General features: G+C 40.9%; 1 pseudogene; it reads left to right on the plus strand.

Moving 5' to 3' along the window:
* The first annotated feature begins 4,261 nt into the window (after window positions 1–4,261).
* LOC102834830 lies at window positions 4,262–4,558 on the plus strand (annotated as a pseudogene).
* The last annotated feature ends 2,838 nt before the right edge of the window (window positions 4,559–7,396 follow it).

A 7,396-nucleotide genomic window follows, 5' to 3' on the forward strand; every position in this document is an offset into this window, starting at 1 on the left:
GCTGCCACACAGCGTGCAAATGAAGACAGTTTGTCTTTTCCTAATCCAATTTGTATATACTTTATTTGCTTTTCTTGCCTTTTTGCACTGGTTAGTACCTCCAGTATAATGTTGGATAGACGCATCTATTAATGTTTACTGAGATCTTTACTACAATTAGAGTGTTTCTAAAGTTTCACAATTAAATATAAGTATGCTCTAGGTTTTGGAGATATACTTGATTGAATTTTATCAAATGCTTTCTGTTCTTTTGATGTTTATCTGTGGCCCTAATAATTAATTAAGTATGTGTTTTGGTAATTTTTTATGTTTTCTGATTATCTCCAGGAAGATGTGATCAGGATGTGGTCTTCCCTTTTCACTCTCCTTATTGCTTAACTCAGAGTAACTTTTTTGGACCTCAGTTGGGTCTGGGCCTCCGTGGTGGGCCTTTTGGGCCTCGGTGGATGGGTTGAGCCTAGGGCAGGCGGTTTGGGCCTCTGGGGGCCTGGGCATCAGCAGCTGGGCATTGGGCGGCTTGGGCCTCAGCAGGTGGGTTGGCGGATTGGGCCTGGGGGGGTGGGCTGTGCCTTGGGGACCGGGCTGAGGGCGGGTTGGGTCTCAGGGGCACTGGGCCTTGTCGACCTGGCTACGAGGCGGATTGGGTCTTGGTTGGGCCTGGGCCTTTGTGACCAGTCTGTGGGCGGGTTGGGCTTCAGGGCAGGCCTTGGCCTCAGTGGGCGGGCCTGTGCCTTGGGCGTTCCTGAGCCTTGGCAGCTTGGCAGAGGGCTGGTCTAGGCCGGGGCAGTAGAGGGCTGGGGGTCGTGGCTGCAGGGAGGTAGTGTCCATATTTGATGATGTAAAAAATGCCTCTCTCAGTCTCTCTGTACCGTGGGTACTCTGAATTTCCTGATATCCGTACCGATATCCCTCTCTATTTGTTCGGCTTTGTTAGTTTATGCTTCCTTTTCTCTGGAAATGCGGCCTTCTAAGTGGGGTTGCTCTAGTCCTGCATTCCAAGGTCTGCAGGGGGCAGAGGCGTGAGTGTGAAAGCGGGAGCCACACGCAGGCAGGCAAAAGCTTAAAATGTCTGTAATTCCTCAGCAATTTGATCTTTAAAAACACACAAGTTCAGAATATTGAAATATAAGATCTTATGTTTGTTCAAAGGCTGTCTGTCTGCTAAACAGAGGTTTCTTATGTGCGATTCCGCCCCTTTTCCCAAGACTACCCTACCTGAGGTGCCTGGTCAGGGAAGCACCGGAAGTCGAATCTTTCTGTTCTTTTGAGATGATCATATGATTGTGTTCTTTACTGGTGTGGTTTAATTATATGTGTTCTGATAATAACTTAGCACTGAATTTCTGGGATAAACCTATTTCCAATCTATGGTAGAGTGATACTTTGTCAAAACCCACTGGTCACTCACATGAGTGTGCCTATTGTTTTTGTAGTTATTGTTAAGTGCCATAGAGTCAGTGCTGACTCATGGAGACTCTGTATAGGGCCTCCAAGGAATGTCTGGTGACTTTGAACCACTGACCTTATGATTAGCAGTCTAGTGTTTATCCTACAGTGCCCACCAGAACTTTAAAAAGTCTACAATACCAGGTATTCCCAGGCAGTCTCCCATATAAGTACTAACCAGGCCCAACTCTGCTTAGCTTCAGAGGTCAAATAGATCAGGAGTATTCAATGTGGAATGGCCATGGATGTAGCAACAATATTAAATTGCTATAAAAAAGTTTAAACCTTTAACCTCAATTTTTGTACTTGTTGCATACTAGTAACAATATTTGGATCACCACTGGCATGTGGGCCATACTTTGAGTAGCACTACTCTAGCTAAAATTCACATCTGAAATTCCACTTAAAATTACTCAATGGATTACCATAAGAAAAATCCCAAATACTGAATAAATGGCATACAAAGCCCTTTGTGATCCTACTATCTCTAGTTTCATTTTTTATGTTTTTCTACCTCAAATTTTACACCCAGAAATAATTAATTGTTCATAGCTTCTTAGTTATTAATAATCATTGGAAGGGCTGAAGAATCACACTCTAAATTGAGCTTACTTGAACAAATCCCCCAAACCTACAGAACAAATCCCAAAAACCATACTGTGGAACTGACCACCAAGAAAGGTGCTATTTCTGCTACATCAGAAAGCTACTAGCTCCAGAATCATATATCTATTCTCCTAAAAAAAAAAAAAAGAAAGAAAGAAAAGCAGACATAATCAGAATGCCTTCTGTCAAGTGTCAAGGACTAAATTATGTCATCCTTGATTAAGACACATCTTTCATCTTACAAGAGATAAATAAAAGGAGAGAAAAATGAGCAGAGAGAAAGGAACTGGCTAACACCAAAAAAGAAGAGCCAGGAGCCGAGTGTGTCTTTAGACTCAGGGTCACTATACTGAGAGTTTTCTAGTGTAAGGCTGATGCCAAGACACAAACTGATCTCCAAGGAACACCAGGCCCTCAGATGTTGGAAGGAGACAAGAACCTCTTCCAAGAGCCAACACAGAGAAAAGAGCTTCCCCTCAAGCTGGCACTTCTAGTAACCTAAATTGTCATAGCAGCGACTAGATTACTAAGACAATTTAGTAGTAGAAGAATGGGGAGCTGCTTTAACAGATACCTAAAATATGGAAACCATTTTGAGACTGGGTAACGAGTAGAGGCCGGAAGAGTTTTATAGTGCCTAACAGTAAAAGCCTAAGGAGCTCTGGTAGCATAGTGGTTACAAATCAGGCTGCGAATCTTAAGGTCAGCAGTTTGAAACTACCAGCTGCTCCGCGGGAGAAAGATGAGGCTTTCTGCTCCCGTAAAGATTTACAGTCTTGGAAACCCTGTTCAGGGTCGCTATGGGTCAGAACCAACTCAACGGCACTTAACAACAACAACAGTAAAAGCCTAGATTGCCTTGACCAAGCTGTTGGTCAACTTATGGACATCAAAGGCAATTCTGGTGAGTGTTCAGAAATAAGTGAGGAGCTATAGAGAGAATTTCAATTGTATTAGAGAATACATATGGTTCCAGCAACAGAATGGTACTAGAAATGTTGATGATAAATGTGCTTCTGCTAAGGATTTAAAAGCAAATTATGAACATGTGGTTGGACAATGGAAGAAGGGCAATGATTTTTATGTAGTGGCAGATAACTTGCCTGAATTATATTAAAATGTTTGGTGGAAAATGAACTTGAAAGTGATTAACTTGATTCTGCAGCTGAGGAAATTTCTAAGCAAGATCTTAAGGGGACCATATGGTTTCTCCTTTCCACTTATAGTAAAATGCAAGAGGAAAGAGATGAACTAAAAAAATGAACTGTGCAAAGAGAGAACAAAACTTAAAGACTTGGAAAATTCTGTTGTAAAAAACTAAGGGCATGTGTCCTAGAATATTCACCAAGGACATGGCTGCACAAACTTTTCTTAAAGATATTAAACCTATGAGTAGTAGATCTATTCAACTACCGCAGCATAAAGTCTATCAACTTAGACTGAAGGGGACAGAGAAAGAGCAAAAGAAGATAATTCTGTCTGTCTCTTGGAATTCTACAAGCAGGAAACAGGCCAAAGGAACTACATCTGTTGTCTTCTAAAGAAAAAGAAAAGATCATCCTTGGAGCAACTTGGAGATCAGCAGAATTGTTGTAAACAGCACAGGTATTAGAGCTGCCTAGATCTCAAAGGGTGAGCCCATGGTCTCCTGGATCTCAAAGGGTTGGGTTCCCTAGGTTTTCAAAGAGTTGGGCCTTCACCAACTCAGTTCCAGAGAGTGGAATGCCATTAAGGTATGCCAGGGGATGGGGCAACCACCCAAATCTGAGGGAGCGGGGCTACCATACCAGGACCAAAGGGGTGGGGTGTCACTCATATGGATTAGGAGAACGGTGCAACTCAAAATCAAAGAAGCAGAATTGTCATTCCAGTAGGCCTGGAAAGCAGAGCTGAAACCCAGGGATGAGGGGCTCTACCAAGAATCAAGAGAGCATGGTCAGCACGTAGTGTCTGGAGGGTAGGACCACTGCCTAGATTGTTTCAGAGAATGGTAGACTATTTTCAAGTCTTGAGAGCTAATGTAAATTGTTCTGCTAGGGTTTGAACTTGCTTGGTGCCCATTATGCCTTCTTTACCTTCAATTTCTCCAATTTGTAATGGAAAAGTCTTGTGGTAGCAGAGCGTCAGCGGCCAGGCAACTCAGCTTCCCGAAGGTTCTCTGTGCCCCGCTGCCCACAGGCTCCTGGCACGCGCCTTCTCCGCTGCCAAGATGCACAAGAGGAGGGTCAGCTTGGCCAAAGGGGCGGTGAAGGAGGAGCCCAAGAGGAGATCGACAAGGTTGTCAGCGAAACCTGCAAAAGTGGAAACGAAGCCAAAAAAGGCAGCCGTAAATGATAAATCTGCAGACAAAAAAGTGCAAACAAAAGAGAAAAGGGGAGGAAAGGGAAAACAGGCTTAAGTCGCTAACCAAGAAGCTAAAGATTTACCTGCCGAAAATGGAGAAACTAAAAACGAGGGGAGTCCAGCCTCTGAAGAAGCAGGAGAGAAAGAAGCCAAATCGGATTAATGTTTGTCTACCATGTTGTATCAATGGGTCCTGTATTATACCTCTCTTCTTGTACAATCCAGAGGAATATTTTTATCAACTATTTTATAAATGCAAGTTTTTTTAGTAGCTCTAGGAACATTTTTAAGATGGAGGAAATCCCACTTCATCACATTTTTAAAATGTAAATGCTTTTTTTAAGAGGTGAAATCATTTCCTGGTTTATTTTTGGTACAATCAGAAAATAGTGGGATGTTGACTGGTGGGAGGTTTTGACTATCTTGGGTGTCAACTTAACATTCCATTGGGGGATGGGGGGAGTTTTATGTCCCATGATACAAAGCATACTAAATGGCAATTGGGAGTCATGGTCATGCATTTGTTTGACTTGAACATTTAAAATTCTGTTTCCATGCTGTTTTTCAGTAGAATTGTTCCACTCATCTTGACTTTGCCTGTCAGCACTGTGTGCATTCTGTGACATCTTTGGTCATGATAGTCCCATTTTCCTCATAACATTGTTACGTGCTGTGAAAGGTTGAAAATTTGAGTGTGTAGTGTGTGTGATGTTAAGTTGTGAATTAGTAGGACTTATGACTATCAGAAACCTTGTACAGGGTCGCTATGAGTCGGAATCGACTCCACGGCACATAACAACAACAACAACAACATGACTATCAAAACTTGAAGATATTGGTACTTGAAAGATTTGATACAAAGGAAAATTTGCCTCCAAATTTAAAGATGGAAAGTCACTGGAATTTAGAAAATAATTATAACTACATGGCTCTTAGATTTTTGGTACATACATTAAGAATTGTGTACAAATTGTTCATAATGTCTCTGACCCTTAAATAATGAAATACCACTTATGGGGGGGGGGGGGGAAAGGTCTACCTTGTGCCTGTTCTACTATTGTACTTTGGAAGCAGATAGCTTGTAGTCTAGATTTCACATGTTCGCAACTGAAGAGAAATTTTGCCCCAGGAAAGAATACACTTAAAGTTTCATCCATATTTGATTTAGATGATTCAGAAGATAAGATTTGGGACTTGGAGTCAGTTTAAGACTTGGGAATTGTATAAAGGAGTGAATGTATTTCAAAAATGGCAAGGGAATGACTTTTGGCGGGGAGGGCAAAGTAAAATGTCATGGATTGAATTGTGTCCTCCCAAAATATGTGTCAATTTAGCTAAACCATAGTTCCCAGTTTTATATGGTTATCATCCATTTTGTGGTCTGATGTAATTGTCCTCCGTTTTGTGATATGTGTTGTATACTCTAACCTCTATATGTTACTGAAGCAGGATTAGGGTAGATTGTACCTTGAGTCTCAGCTGTACAACATGTAACTCAACTTCCATCCTTACACAAATCAGTGCCCTTACTCTAGTACTCAAGTCCCACTCCAAAGAAAGGTGACCCAGTGGAATGCAGAAATCACTGAGAAATATCATTGAGAAATAAGGACTACCACATACAAGTTAAATTTAGCTGAAGAAACTTCTAAGAGGGTTGCAGCAGTACATAGACAAGGAACCACCAGAAATCGAAACTGGATTCAGAAGAGGACGTGGAATGCTGGGTATCATTGCTGACATCAGATAAATCTTGGTTGAAAGCAGAGAAACTAGAAAGATGTTTACCTGTGCCTTATTGACTATGTAAAGGCGTTTGACTTTGTGAATCATAACAACTTAATTGTGCTCATGAGGAACCCGTACATAGACCAAAAGGCATTTTTTCTGACAGAACTAGAGGATACTGAATGGTTTGAGATTAGGAAAGGTGTGCATCAGGGTTGCATCCATTCACCATACATATTCAATCTTTATGCGGAACAAATAATCCGAGAAGCTGTGTTATATGAAGAAGAGCATGGCATCAGGATTAAAGGAAGACTCATTAACAACTTGGGATATACGGATGACAAAACCTTGCTTGCTAAAAGCAAAGAGGACTTGAAATACTGACTGATGAAGATCAAAGACTACAGTCTTCGATATGGATTGCACCTCCAACAAAAATCCTCAAAATTGGACCAATAATAAAACACATCATGATAATTGGAGAAAACATTGAAGTTATCAAAAACTTCAGTTTGCTTGGATCCACAATTAATGCTCATGAAATCAGTAGTCAAGAAATCAAATGATGTATTGCATTAGGCAAATATGTTGCAAAAGGTTTCTTTATGGTGATCAAGAGCAAGGCTGTCAATTTAATGACTAAAATGCATGACCCAAGCCATAGTATTTTCAGTCGCCTCATAGGTATGTGGAAGTTATACAATGAATAAGGAAGATAATAGAAGAATCAATAGATGTGAATTATGGTGTTGGCAAAGAATATTGAAAGTACCAGAAAGAACAAATCTGTGTTTGAAGAAGTACAGCCAGAATGCTCCATAGAAACAAGGGTGGTGATACTAATCTCATGTCCAAAGATAATACTTTGGACATATTATCAGGAGGGACCAGTTCCTGGAGAAGGACATCATGCATGAAAAAGTGGAGGGTCAACGAAAAGGAAGAAGACCCCAACAAGATGGATTAATACAGTAGTAGCAGTTACAGGCTCAAACATAACAACAATTGTGTGTTTCAGTCTGTTATGCATATAGTTGCACTACAGACACACTACAGAACAACAACAATGCCTGCAATTATATTCCCATTTGGGAATGGGTTGTCTTTGTTATATTAATGAGGCAGAATTAATGTAAGGATATACTTTTTTTTTTTTTACATTCAGCAAATCATATATTTTATTTCATTACAATGGTTATAATTCCCTCCATGTACCATCAGATATGGAGCTCTGGTAGCGTAGTGGTTACGAATCGGGCTGCGAACCTTA

Source organism: Chrysochloris asiatica, unplaced genomic scaffold, assembly GCF_000296735.1.
Source record: "Chrysochloris asiatica unplaced genomic scaffold, ChrAsi1.0 scaffold00062, whole genome shotgun sequence".
Lineage (NCBI taxonomy): Eukaryota > Metazoa > Chordata > Mammalia > Afrosoricida > Chrysochloridae > Chrysochloris > Chrysochloris asiatica.